Genomic DNA, 13,273 nt, shown 5'->3' with positions numbered 1-13,273 from the left:
TCGGCGAAAAGTACCTGAAGATTTATTCGAAGTTTATCTCTAATAGATGCCAGCCATTTACCATTGCTTTTATGATTTGATCTCAAAATTGTATTTTACGGAGTGTAATTTTCGTCTGCGCACATTATTAATGCCGTTTATATGTTCCATTTAGCAATTTATTTAAACAAAAGTGTTCCAAAAAATATATTTCAAATTGAAGGAAGAAGTTAAACAAATTGCATTTGGGGATGAAATTATTTTAAAGATAAGAGAAGGTGAGAATCTACATAGTAATAAAGTGCGTTAAGACATCAATTTCAGGACATCAAGATAAGGTAGGATGGTAGGATGAGGAGTTTAATCAGAAAATTTTATCAAAATGTATACGTATGACGATTTACGTTTTTCATTCCTGAAATTTTCTTCTAAAATTTATTTTAACATTTTCATCAATATTATTTGAAAATTTCAATCATTCCAGGCGTCGTATGCCGTCATTTATTTCTTTTTAATAAAACAAGATTTTTGCATTGCGATAATTTTCTCATTGAAAACGCTCGTTAGTCTAAATCAAGCATTCAATTACGATAATTTGAATTAAATGCGAGTACAAGATCTTGTATCACTCGCAAAAACACTGAACTCGTAATAGCGAACATGGGTTCACTGACATCGGTCAAAAGAGCAAAGACATGCATCCTATTGCACCCTGTTGGTGGCTTGCACGGCAACTCGTAGCTGTAGATGTAGCTGAATACGTTGCACATGTAGAAACTAATATCTGCCCTTCACCAATGTTCTTAACAACAAAAGGCTTATTTAGTACACAATAAAAACCCTAGCAGAAATTTTCTTCTCCTGTATATACTTTTCAGTATCAAAGGTAAGTTTCACGTTAGCTAAATTAAAATTGCGTTGTAGAGTGAAAAATTGCTGATAATAATGTTTAACATATTACCAAATGATTTTTAAAATACTGCTCACATGTGCGCTACAGGGATAATGTGTTTAAGCGAACGTTTTCAATAATTAACTTGCAAATGTTTATCCTCGCAGTTTTGGTAAACCTAAAATCACATAAAAATAAACGAAGGCTCAAAACAAAGTAAATGGTAATGAGGGTACAGTGTAAAGGGTAAAAACGTCAGCCTAAGATAATGAGAAACACATTCCACCCACGAAGCTATGACCCCTTGATTGGTATCTGAGAATTCTTCCGCCACGCAGCTAATGATATAACTACTCAACTCTCCTCAAATGGTCTATTAAAAATATTTTTTACGGATTTACATAATTTTACTTTACTGGGGCTAAGTTTGTGATCTTTCTTTCTGCATACGGGATGGGAATAATATCCATTCAACATGGAAATAGAACCCCAGCTAAATTCGCCTGCTGTAATTAAGCTCGCAGATGTTGCTGAACCACTGTAATGAGAACAGGTTGTTTTCCGCAACGCGAAAAAATTGAGACTGTATTTGCAAAGGAAATTGAATTGAGAAAACAAAATATTTTTTAACCAGCGACGAGGCGGTTCACATAGGTATCTGTCAGGGCCTAAGAGGAAGCAGTTATTCGATGTACTCTGTACTCATGGTTATAAAAAAATCGCGGGGTATTTTACCGGTTTTTACTAAAGCAATCACGGGAAGATCTCTCAGGATAATTGCGTTTCCCGCGGAGGCTGGAGTAGCTTAGAGTATTGATGAGGATACGGGATTGTTTCGTTGGCTCCGAAGGCGATTAATGGAAGAAAAGCGAAGAGGTGGAAGTTGGATGGGAAGGTTTCGAAAGCGGAGGAGGCGAGGAGGATTATGGGATATTCCTCTCAGGGTAAGATGAAGAAATGACAGACAGACCGAGGAATAGAATAGGTTGCTGGGTTATTGTCAAAAAATTGCTCAAAAGAAGGGGTAGTATCACTCAATGCACGGAGTCCGAAAATGATTGCTCGTTGAGTTTTATGATTTGTTTACAAGTGCACGAAGTGTACCTCGAAGGAAAATATCCGTGGAGGCAATGACAGCTTGCCTTATAGTATCATGCCTTGCGAGAAAAGAATATTTCTGTGCCAAAATTATGGAAAATTGCTCATTTTAGTATTGATTTTGAGAAAAATCATATTTCAAATTTCAACACATCCTTCTCATTTTCGCATAGTGAGTCCTCAAAATCGACACTAAAATGAGAAATTTTCCATAATTTTGGCACAGAAATATTCTTTTCTCGCAAGGCATGATACTATAAGGTATTCATATAAACATAGCTTTCCTTGCTCCATTTATCGAGTATTAAACCACCTACAGCATGGAGCATTGCAACGCATGTTTAGATATATTTTCAATAACGGCACTTAAGGAAAAAATTCGCATCAGTTGTTCGTAATTACGCACTAAACCTACATCAAAGGGCGCATTATATCACAATAGGCATGGATACTGGTCGGGGATGATAATTGCAGGGTCCCCGCTTTTCCCTGCAAGCACTCTACGAAAAATGTGTGCTCTCTCCATCACGAGTATAAATTCTACATGAAGAGAGCACTCCTCTTATATATCACCATGTCGTCTAGGCTGTTACCAATCTTTAGCGCTGGCTGGTTCGTTCAAACAAGTTGCAAAATGGCAAAACAAACTGTTAACGTGAGCAATAGCATTAATATGGTGGTCCTTAAGCTTATTACTGTTTTCCAACGCATCATAACTTCCTACGACGCACACATTTATATCATATTGCTGGCTCAAGGATTGGTAGTATATATCTTTTCCATGACAACGCGTAAGCAGTTGATGGTGGTGAGCAAACTGTGCGTATATTAAAATTTAATTTCCTTGCATGATTTTTTACTTACTCCGACAACAAGTTTACGAACAAATAATCAATTATAAGAAATTTTTAAGAAGACAGGTTCGGGGAACCTATACGTTTTATAGGATATAACTTCCATCATAAAATTGTGGTGTAAAACAAACAAAACTGGACTTGAACCAAGCTATAATCCATTATTCCTAATTGTATGTGAACATTTTGCATAGGCCATTCTTTTGTTGTTTTATATTTTAAGTGTGCGTTGAAACTCATTCATAACAGTGACAGGCTCGTTCACCTAAAAACACTCCTGAAACAGGAGTTCACACAATGTTAACCTTATTCCATTTGTTACGATATTTGACTCGTTTCTTGTTTCCATTTGACGATTTTCATGAACTCGGCAGTTCAGGCAATTCCAGAATTGATGAAAAATAATTTTTACATAAAAAATACACAAAACAATTGACAGCAAAATGAGGCCCACGAAGAAAAATTCAGGTACAAACGTAAATAAATGTGGCTATAACAATCCATTCACTATCTCAACACGTAATTAGAATATATATCGATTATGGTCGGTAGATATCGATTAGAGCGTTCAATTTCACTAGGGAAAGTAGAATATTAACCCGAGAGCCACATTTGCGGGAGTGGTGCAATCCGCGAGGGTGTGGGAGCGGTCGAGATGGAATTCGGCTGCGGGGGTTAAGAGCAGCTACGATGGGATGCGGAGATGAGATAAAAGATTAATTGTTTGGGGGGGCGTGGAAGATTTGGGGGAGAAGAGGGGGGTTGGAATATAGGAGATAGAGAGGGTTGGGTATCGATTTGAAAGCTGAGCAGGGATGGTGGGGATTAATCCGAGGGTTCCCACCCCTTATCCCACACACCCCCTCCCTGAAACACTGAGAAACCTCTCGCCACCCCCCGTAATATCTGTCGAAAAATCCAAGGGAGTGGAATTCCAGGGGATGAAGTGTGGTGTGGGCGATTGTGGCTTCCCTTTATGCGGACGCACGCGAGAATTTTGAAGAAAAGCAAGCCTACTTCCGATTACCCCTCCATCCCCCAGCCACGATAAAGCGTGGAATAGAAGACGTAATAACGCTTAAGGGTATGCATCACTTCCATTTGACCGAGAGATCGCATTTTGCCATTTACTGACACATCTCTTGTCTATAAAACTAATATGTTACTTAATGGAGGAGACACATACCAACATCGTGCTAGTAAACAAAATGTGAAGTAGTAAAACATTTTTACTGTGATTAAACGAATTTTTTGATTCGACCATCAAGCTCCAAGATCATTATGATGTCAAAGGAGTTAATTAGACGGTAGGTAACAATAAATCATGAGAACAACTCACTCAAGCACTGACTCAACTCAAAGGTTGTTTTGGATAGATGAGTGTATATTTCACGCAAGACTGAGCCACATGTGTAAGAATATCTCACATTCTAGAAATCTAGGTGCCACTTCCTTTCCCTGGGCTATATAGCAACCCGAGGATTTTATTGGGGGGTATCCAAAGGACTTTGGATATTGGACTATACAGGATTTGGACTCGAGGGCCTTCAATCAATTACCAAGCACTCTACTCACGAGGCTATCATACAGGGGCTCCTTAAATATAACCCAGCCAATTAAAATGACTGCCTTTGAGCTTTGCTCGACGTCATTGAATGACGAAACTTCAGAAGAAAGATTTACATTTTAGTTTTTTGATTTCATATGTAGTACAATCATACGGGATCAAATGTATCGAGTATTTTGCTATTTTTTTATTACTTTCCAATATGACAGAGCATAAAAAATAAGAGTCCACGCCGTTGACGTCTGTAATAAATTTGTCATCTTTCGGATACCACTGACGGTACTGATGACAGCCATCATCGGCAGTTTAAGTTACGGAGTTTATCAGCTGTTACAATTGCGGACACAGGATATCTCTCGGTACAAATGTTGTTTACCATATAAGGGGAGTCTCGGCTTTGATGTCCCTAGTGGTTATATATCACGGTCAAGGAGATTATAAATACACTGGAGGGGGCATAACTGGTCCCGAGCGTTGAGCGCAGTGTGGTAGGAATGGGGGTGCTTGGGTAAGAAAGCAAAGTACTTTGACCAAAACGTTGATAATCCCATATGAGTCAACGCTAACTATTTGGTGAAATATTCGATCATCATCGTCGTTACGTTAAAATAAGGCATCGCAAACGAACACAGTAAACCTTTTTTCTATCATTATGGGAGGGCATCATGAAAATATGGCTCTAATATCTTTTCCCAAGGAAAACTTATTGCCAATCACCACGGCTCCGCTGTGTAACTAGCTTAGCCGAAAATAACATTTTACAAGTTCATCCATTCCCTTCTACTGGTATCATGCACTTCTACTGGTAATGAATAAGACTAGTCATTGTAAATCTTGAATGCGGACCGGTCTCAATAATGGTCCGAAAGTATGTTCACGACGATATATCATCACCACGATATGACTATATGGACATTTTAATATACACAGTATTTTGACGAACCATCGGGAAACTTCGACGACAATGAATGAGTTATTGTTGCATTTTCATTTTATAAATCAGAGGCGATATAAGGAATAGAATACTTGATAACATAAGTACACTCTTTGAGACTAAGTCCGAAAATGGTCAAACCAAGATGGCGGAATTCTGACCTCGCTTAAAACTCGAATACAGCGCCTCCAGTGTATTTACAATCTCTTGATCACGGTTATATCATCATGTCAAGAAGGATAGAGTCTGGATATAGAATTTCTACTGAGATTATAAGTGGACGTGGGGCAGTCCCATTTCGTCATTATATTGTTTGAATGGAATGATTTCGTTGGACAAATCATCTCCCTTTTGCAAATAATATTTTGCTGCCGGGTTTGCAACTGCGCCTGGCTCTCCATTATAGCCGTCGCGTCGTTTCGATTTCCGAGGCATCCATTGTCCTCAGGACAGTATATCGTGTCATGGAATTTTCCGATATATATGCAGGCAGATGTCGGCTCTGATGACCCATGGTTGATCCGCCGATTACCGCTTTTCGTCATGGAACCTCCTCAGCGCAGGCCTCCATTAATTTCTGAGGGAGAGCCCGGAGTCGTCATTCATTATCCCTTCGGAGTTGGATCTCAATAGTCTCTCCTACCAACCTCTCCCACTATCCTTCGTCGCGACTCAGGACCTTGAAAACATGGCAGGGTCCCGCGATATTTTGCGTTTAGCTACGACTGATTCTTCATGTTGTCACATCTTTTAATTTCTCCCGTGTTATTTTATACCAATATAATTTGCCCTCCTCACATCTTTAATGTAAATTTACTCAATTACGGACAGTTTATTTTATCTTATGATGAAATTTTTGTTAGTGAAATCGAAGTAGTCACAGTTTTTGGACATTATTTTGCCTTCTTTTTAGATTCTTGAATTCAATCGGCTTACCTAAAAAAAATTACGAGTGTATTTGGTCAGTTCTACACACGAAAACCCAAACAACCTTAGTCTCCTCTCATATCAATAGCGGGTCCCTAAATTGGGGCATGCATTTCGTCGATTCATATAATCTTGTGCACACAGCCTCTAATAGTTGCTTCTAATGAAATTTACAGTAAAAACTTTGGCATACATATTCACTAAAAATGTACTCAATAAGTAAATAAAAATTTTTAATCCGTCTCCTTTCATAAATCGATACTAATAAAGATTGGAAGCAGACAATGTTTTCACTTTGAGGGAGTTTCATTATTGGATCAACTGCGGGGGGTTGATGTAGTATCCATCCTCGGAATAGCAAAACTAAAGAGGATACAGGTGGGCCTTGTAGTAACGTTATGTATCCCACGACAGAATTTATCTATGACCTCTTCCATGGAAAATAATGCCCCTCTTTTCATACTCTTGATCCATGATTACCATAGCCATCTCATCCGTTGTAAATGAATTAAGTCGGCCCCGGTGCTCGTATATAGGTTGTCTGCAAGGATTACTAATAGGAACTCGTGCCCGTGAGGAAAATTCTCATCAGCCAAGGTGGAAACTTTTTTGCTGCGTGAATTTATTGCCATTTATTCGCAGTGGTACAGTCCTAATATTAGTGTACTACTGCCCTCCGTTTCCTCATTTCCCTTTCAACTTCCCTATGCTCCCTGGTTCTTTCTTCCTTCTGCTCTTCTTCGTCTGCCACAAACACTTATTAGTGGGCCTTCCTCCGTGAACTCTTCCCTCATTTTTTCCCTCCATTATACTGCTCACTTAATTGCTATGTCTCAAGATATAAGCTATAGATATCTCCCGGCTTCCTCTAATGCATAGGATACTCCAAGAGTTCCCTCTTTTCCTTATATTCTTCCGCACGCCTCCTCGTACCCTCACCCTCTCCGTCCTTATAAACTTCAGCACCAGCCGCCAACACCATGTCTCTAAGGCCATTAATATTTACACGCCCCTTTTGCGATCGCCCAATCTGTAGAAGAGCACTGCCAATCCAAATGTGTTTGCTCTTTATTTCAATTTCACCATTCAAAGGACAGAGTAGTGACCTTCTAGCGATGAATGACATCTTAGCTTGGACGATACGACGCTTAATGCCTGATACGATTCCTCCATCCCAGGTGATGCCACTCCCGAGATGTGCGAATGATTCCACATGATGGAATGTCATTCAGTTGAGGTGGATATTGATCACTGCTTTCTCTCTCCCGCGTACACCCGTGTTTTGTTTCTTATTGCAAACTTTCATATTATAAAACTGCAACACTTGTTCAATTACGTCACGTGATCAACTTCAACCAATCTTTTGAATGTTGGAATAGAGTTCCCCTGTTTTATAATTTGGATTCCAGTAGATGCAAGTTGGGAGAACAATTGTTGTGTTTCCAAGTATTCATAAAAATGACTTAACCTAGACGATAGCATGCGAAAGACTTCATAAAAGTTCTGGGAATTTCTGATGATGTAACAAATGGACTTTTCCAGTGGCTGAGCGTCAACAAGGAATTTCTTCCTTCCACTTACGAGCACCTCAACATTAGCACACAGGTCTGCGTCCTAGTGTAAACTTTTTGTGATTGCAGTAATCAACTTCAGCTGAAGCCAGATGGGCGACTATGCTTCCAATTTTCCTTCTTTTTTCTCCTTGCATTTTGTACAGATTTTACACTGCGTTCTGAACTATTTTCTGTTGTATCCTCGATGATTTCCTTCGTATTTATATACCATGACTCTACGGATTTCAGGGTAATTTTCTGTAAATATTTTAACAGCTCCACTTACTTCAGGACGGCTTTTTGTGTATTTCTTTGCTTCTGCTGCAGGAAACATTGGATGACTAACCGTACACGTATTTTTGAGCAACTATTCTGAATTCTGTGAGATTTTCAAAGAATTCTAATATCCTGTCAAATTGGTCTTTACTTTTCAATTTTGATTTCTTTCATTTAATGCCTATTTCGTATAATCTGGCTTGGCGTTTATTTTATCTGTTTCTATCCTTCGTTAGTAAGAACACCAGGAAGATCATTCCCAATGGATGACATATTTTATACTTGAATCTCTGAAGAATATTGCCTGAGTGTCCATCGGAGTTACCACCAGTGCAGAACACGCAGGCTAGATGGAGGATATTCCACACGGTGACTGAGGAAAGGTTTGCGAGTAATGAAACTCAATAAAAGGTGAAGTCTTGAACATCATCATCATCTCCCGTTGGGTTTCTATGAATCATAAGCCTCTTGATGCCATTTCGGGATTCCCCAAATATATCCGGAATTTTTTTTTCACTGAGAAACACTTTTGATTCGTAGTGACACTCCTCAGCAAATGCTCCTGCCTCACGACTATTTTAATAAGATTAATTCGTGGTAATACAATTCCGATATTAGCATACTGATGTCATTATTTCCGACGTCACGTCATGAACTCCAGTTACCAGATTCCAGATGTTATTTATTTATTGCGTCCTTCAATATCTTTACCAAATGATTATCCTTTGGCCTTCTTCGAGGGAATTTTCCTTCTATTCTATCCTTCACTGTATTTCCTTACTTAATTGCTAATTCTTACAACATGACCTATTCACTAGATCCTTCTTCAGCGTATGGTGATCCATAGTGTCCTTTCTTCTTCTATTGTTCAGTACATCTCCCTTTACCTCAGTCCACTTGATCTTCAGCATCGGCTGCTAGCACCAGTTCTCGACGTCTTCAATTATTTTCTCGTAAAGTTTTACAGATATTCAAGTTCGACGCAGTGCCGCTCCAAACGAATCTTTTCACATACACTTTCTGTGTCGCCATTCTGATTCTCGTGGAACAGAGTAGCAGCCTCTTTGCCATTAAAGCATGATATAATATCACCATTATTTCCTGCTTTCCGCTCCATTTTGCCTGAAAAGATTCAAGTGGAGTGTAAGATATGAGTGAATCGATAAGTGACGTTTAAAGGCTAAAATAAAAGAACACTTTATACTCTGAGGTCGTGCACAGTAATGCAGCCCTTGCCGTGAGTTTAACATTCGAGAGATGATAAGAGAAAATGACGAAAAAAAGACTCGGAGGAAATTTCATTATTCGACCACGAGCAGTGAATGCAGGTTACATGAATTGAAGAATATTTTTAAATGAAACGGAATCGAGAAAAGGAATTCTTTCCGTTTGTAAAAGAAGGGATTGAATAATGTCCAATAAATTTTTGACAAAATAATGTCATTTTTTGTGACCACCCATTTTCTCCGTTTCCGGATCATCAACGTTTTTTATATTACCATACACTATATACTCAAATGGGAAAAGTGCGGTTGACAAAGAAGATGAGTGCTTATTAAAGTAGCTACTTTGAAATAGTTCTGAAGTTTGTTGTCTAAGAAACACATTAAGTAGACAACAAAATATGCAAATTCTAATGGTACACGGAGAAATTTCCAAAGCTTACCCGGCGAATATTTATTTCAATTGCATCATCATTGCGTAAAAAAGTTCTTAAATACAAAAAGGATGACATATTGACGAAGTGGAAAAGGGTACACACTGAATATTTTGGTGACCAATCATGATGTACGTGATATAAAATATATAAAAAAATGGTGCACACACTATACTTACGCGTCATATTTGTCGCTTCTAAATAAATAAATAGCTATAAAGCGATATTTCAAGGTCCCATCCAAGAATATGCTATGAGCCCTTAGGAATGGTCAGATGCACGAAAAACAACCCTAAAAATTTCCTTAAAAGTACTGTTCAGCAAATTCACAGTAGTAAAAATCTATGGCATACTACTCTGGCTTAATCCTATCGCATGGCTTGAAATAGTGTATTGTTCTAAAATTTATTTAATATTGCCTGATTAGGAGTCACTTAAGTCTATTGCTATCCCTAGAGAGATCCATACTAGTGCTCGAATGCTTTGATGAAAGGATTTACATACGTTACTTTGTGATTTCAGGCTCCATAAAAATTTATTGTATGCTTATGGCAAGTGCTACCAAAAATCAAAATAGTTTTTACCTGCAGAGAGTTTTTTTGAGAAAATTAAATTGTTTCCTCAGGCATAAGTTTGGGTTCGTCGTTCGTAAGTAATTAGGGTCTTCGATCTAGACACGATGTTGCATTATAATATTCACGCGAAAGACTGTCATATACCTATAGTCTCAAGATGGATGCTTGAGTGGGTTAGGCTACGAGACGAGTTGGGGCATGGTAGCTAAAAAGTGAATGCTACTTCCTTGTCTTTCTTATGTCTATCGTGAACAAGCGCGTTAAATGCCCGCTTGTTAAATCCATCGTTATTTGCCAGCTATAATGAATGACAAGGCATTCTAAAGATAAAAATGTAACCGTAAACGCAAATTTCTAAGATGAACGTATGAATTCCCAAAGCCTACCCCCAGAGTGTAAACTTGAACTACATCAGCATTACGTGCACAAAGTTATCAAATAAAAAAGGCAATGGTAAAAGCAAATTAATTAAAGGCATCGAACGATGTTTGAGTAATTTTTAAAAGAAAAAAGTTTTGAAACATACTTCAATAAACATAATTCATTATAAAATCCGCATAATCGAATTCCATAAGTAAAAAAGTGATGCCTCAAGCAACTAGACATTTAGGATGGCTGTGCGGGTTGCATACACTCATTATTCTCACACGCCTAAAATCCATAAAATTCATTGAAAAACTTAAAAATTCCAAGTATACGAGTCAGAATGTTATAATTATAACAGTTTCCTACTGCAAAAATTCTCTGAAAATTATTCCTCACTAGTGTTTATTTCCGAATTCCGCCATTCGTATCGCATACATAAAAATTTAGGACTTTGGCGGCAGTGATTAATAATATTCGATTTAAGAAATGGGATCTGAAATCCTCATATTAGTACACCACTTTTTGAACAGGGAAAATAATTTTCGCATCAAAGTATCATTTTTCGGTCCACCAAAATATTAATTGACCGACTACACCGATTGCTTATTAAAATATTTTCCATACTTTGAGGTCAGCACTAGATATACATATCACGTCACTTGCTTGCTATTATAATAATAATACAGAATTAATCTAGGCTTTAGAACCAATGTCATTTAAAAGTCGCATGCATTTTAGCATGTTTGACATATTCCTCCAATTACCCATATTTTAAAAGAAGCGCATTTTCTTTGGTGTTATAACTAATGACGCTAAAACATTTAAAGATGAGTTACGAAATCATAAATACCTTTTCCTATCCAACTTTTTCGCTGAAGAAATCCATGATAGATATATGACCAACGGTGTTGATGAATTTGGTCCCATCAATTTTAATTCCAATCTTCCACATACTTTCAGTGAACTGATGAATATTTTTCAGATCTTCAAATTAACGGAGACCAAAAAAATGTATCAGAAATTATGAAACTTCTCAATATTTGAAAACAACAATATTTTGCGTTAAACTACTACATACTTTAAGTTATTTTAATAAACTCACATTAATAGACATTCTCAATATTAACACCCACAATCAATTCACAAGACAAAATCACGGAGTGGAATACCAATTGTTGGAAACTAAATATAAACATGCCTATGGAAACCATCAACTTAATATCTCCCTAACCATTTCTAACCCTATCTGACGTTAATAAGCCTACATTTTTATTAACAATCGTTTAAAATACGGGATAACACAGAATATGAGGTTTAATATTTTCATTACGTTTCATTAATTTCATTTTTATTACGTTTAAATTAATGTATCTTAATAGTTATATACTATATAGTTATTATTCACAAAAACTTATATTTCAATTGAAAAGGGTAATGTAAATTTAAATTTAAAAATCCTATATATGGTGCAGAGGCTTGACTTATAAATGATTTGAATTATTTAATTTTTTTCAATCAATTAATAAAATTTACAATAGTCGTTCCAGTACACCAAAGAGGCTGTACAGTAATGGTCTTTTCACGCATTGACCTAGTTTTCTGAAATTTTTCTGACACTTCGAAATATTTTAAGGTGCATGTGTTATGGATATAACTATAACAAAAGAATGCAGTATACATTAAATTATCACAGTAAAACGTATCTTTAGACAATTTATATTGATTTTAACCGTATAAATCTGTGAATAAAGGTAGTTAATCCTGTATTTATTTATTTTTCTTTTTCTCGAGATAAAATGATAATAGAAATTGTAAAATAGCAATTTTAATTAATTAACAAAAATTCCCACAAACTAAACATAATACTTACTTCCCGTTGTTTTGTCGTGATATCAATGACAATTGTATGGTGTTTTTAATGCAAGCCCTAAATACTGGGTGTCACATTAACCGAAGGATCCAACGCTATTCATGTATTTTTTTTTCAAAAATTGAAAATAATTCATCATGGCTTTAAGCCATATCTGTTTGAAATAATTTTAAGTATAACTTGTGTGAATTCGAGCTCCTAGAATCTGATTTTTATAACTGTTTATTTTACAATGCATAATTTCATCCCTCTTCAGGTTGCTCATGAGGTACCTAAATAATTTGAAGTGATAAATAACTTTTAATATTGAAACCCTTATCTAAATCATTGAGGGTGAATTATGGTAATCAGCGATTTTGTGAGTTCAAATTATAGTCACAATATATGGCATCAAATAAAAAGTTGAAAATGATGACGATGGCGCAGAATGAAGATTGAAAGTTCAGCGTGGTCCATTTCACATTATTCGATAACAATGCAAGCTTTTATTGGAAGGTAAAAGGGAAGTTTTGGAGATTGAAAGTGAGGCAGATAAATTTGCTACGGCCTGGATGTAGTGACAGCTAATGGAATTTCAGAAAGTGCCAAGTCCCCACGTGGTCAAAAATTAAAGAATAAAGGCAACTGGGCAACTTTGAATTCGGATTGATTGGGCAGTCACATGATGGAAGAGGTTTAGACCGCAAAACTTCACTCAAAGAACGGTAAAAATTTATCGGAGTTAA

At 36.9% G+C, this 13,273-nt stretch overlaps 1 long non-coding RNA gene across 1 annotated transcript; it reads right to left on the bottom strand.

The window, feature by feature from the left end:
* Positions 1-5,483: 5,483 nt before the first annotated feature.
* Positions 5,484-11,844, bottom strand: LOC124168422. The gene is made up of 3 exons (XR_006866929.1): positions 11,781-11,844; positions 11,529-11,662; positions 5,484-9,202 (listed from the first exon to the last, which is right to left on the bottom strand). It is a non-coding gene; the product is annotated as an uncharacterized LOC124168422 (long non-coding RNA).
* Positions 11,845-13,273: the final 1,429 nt, after the last annotated feature.

This window comes from Ischnura elegans, chromosome 11 (genome assembly GCF_921293095.1).
Source record: "Ischnura elegans chromosome 11, ioIscEleg1.1, whole genome shotgun sequence".
NCBI classification, from domain to species: domain Eukaryota; kingdom Metazoa; phylum Arthropoda; class Insecta; order Odonata; family Coenagrionidae; genus Ischnura; species Ischnura elegans.
This window is presented reverse-complemented; position numbering and strand designations above follow the sequence as displayed.